This window comes from Aegilops tauschii, chromosome 1 (assembly GCF_002575655.3).
Source record: "Aegilops tauschii subsp. strangulata cultivar AL8/78 chromosome 1, Aet v6.0, whole genome shotgun sequence".
NCBI lineage: Eukaryota > Viridiplantae > Streptophyta > Magnoliopsida > Poales > Poaceae > Aegilops > Aegilops tauschii.
The window spans coordinates 31,185,673-31,187,795 of record NC_053035.3 but is presented as its reverse complement, the minus strand read 5'-3'; positions in this window follow the sequence as shown (position 1 = coordinate 31,187,795).

The window sequence follows — 2,123 nt, the reverse complement described above, 5'->3', positions numbered from 1 at the left end:
GCCCGTGGAGAGGGTTGGTTGAACAGTAGCCGGTGGAGTAGCGCGTGGTGGAGGCTGGATGAACAGGAGCCCGTGGATGAACAGTCGCAGGTGGAGGCTGGAGGAGGTCGACGGTGGATGAACAGTAGCCCGTGGAGGCTGGAGGGGGTCGATGGTGGAGATGAACAGTGTCCCGTGGAGTCCCGTTTTGCGGTACGCCACACCCCTCCCGATGAACAGGACCCCCGTTTCGACTGTAGCGCTCCAACACAAGTCCGTTTCCTCCGTTTTGCGGTACGCCACACCCCTCCCGATCAATAGGACCCCCGTTTCGACCGTAGGAGGTCCGTTTCCTCCGTTTTGCGGTAGGCCAGACCCCTCCCGATGAACAGGATCCCGTTTCAAACGTGGCCGGTCGAACACAAGGCCGTTTCCTCCGTTCTGCAGTACGCGAGGCCTCGTTTCCATCGGCTGTCCCGTCCAAGCCCTCCCGATGAACACGACGACGCATTCCGTTCCGACCCAGCCGGTTGGCTCCCCATGAACACGACGACGACGCTGTTTCTCCATTCCGACCCAGCCATGAACAGGAGCCCTGGCCATACGTATGCGCGAGTAGGCGTTCGAGACCCTGCCCGTATGTATGTACGTGGCCGTATTTTCTTTCTTGCACACTGGCCGTTGTACGTACGTGTACATGCTACGTGCGCGCCTCTACTACGACACGTGCGCACCTCTACATCAACCAGTATGTACGTACACGTTCGCGACCAGAATGACAATGCTATGTACACTTCGACGAGGTGGGTCCCGACTGTCAGGCACTTCCTTGCCTGCGAAGATGTAGCGGGTGGTTCGCGGCAGTCAGGGGGGCGAATCGTTTTTTTTTTGCCCGGACGAACTTCCTTGCGTGCGAATATTTAGCTGGTCGGTCCCCGCAGTTGGGGGGAAACATTTTTTCGTGAAATACGGTGGCCCGTCCGGTGGGTCCCCGCTGTCAGGTGGAGGAATCATTATTTTCCGCGTAATAAGGAGGCACTTCCTTGCTGCGGCCGTGGACCCAGCTGTCAGCCTCTCCATGTACAGTCCACGTCCGATGGAAGTCGTTCCTTGACCACGTTGACAACGCCGCGCCGAGAGCACCAGGGCGGTGGACGACGGCGAGGCCTAGGAAGAGGACGACGGGGAGCCGGGGAAGACGCGGCAGTGGAAGCCCGCGGGGAGAGGAGTACGAGGGTTCACTGGTTCGGCTGCGGTGTGAGGCTGCCGTCGACGCAGGGCCTGGCCAGCGGTGGGAATAATAGGGGGCGATGAGGCCTCCGCGGCAGCACAGCCGGCCACGGGAGGCTGGAGCATGCGGCACGACCGGCGCTGCTTTGGGCGGCTGGAGCAAGAAGACCAGAGGTTGAAGAAGCACTACGCCATTGGATGGACATCGTACGGTCACTGGAGCTAGAATCATTCATATTGACTAAAGTTGACAAAGGCCCCCGTCCCAGTCAACTTAGTAGGCCCACAAGTCAGCCTCCCACCATGCTGGGTCCCAGCTAGCAGGGGAGTATTCATTTTTTTGTGCGTAATAAGGAGGCACTTCCGGTGGGTCCGAGCTGACAGCGGGGGGAACGTTTTTTCGCAAAATACGTTGGCCCGTCCGGTGGGTCCCAGCAGTCAGGGGGAAACGTTTTTTCGCAAAATAAGGTGGCCCGTCCGGTGGGTCCCTGCTGTCAGGTGGAGGAATAATTATTTTGCGCGTAATAAGGAGGCACTTCCTTGCGGCCGCCTGGACCCAGCTGTCAGCCTCTCCACGTACAGTACTCTTCCGATGGAAGTCGGTCGTTGACCACGTTGACCACGCCGCGCCGAGAGCACCAGGGCGGTGGTCTGGACGACTGCGAGGCCTAGGAAGGGGACGACGCGGAGCCGGGGAAGACGTAGCAGTGGAAGCCCGCGCGGAGAGGAGTACGAGGGTTCACTGGTTCGGCTGCGGTGTGAGGCTGCCGTCACCGCAAAATATCAGGGGGTGTGGGTGAGTAGAGGGATGGGCTGGCCAGTGGTGGGAGTAGTACGGGTCGGTGAGGCCTCCGCGGCATCACAGCCGGCCACGGGAGGCAGGAGCACGCGACACGACCGACGCTTCTTTGGGC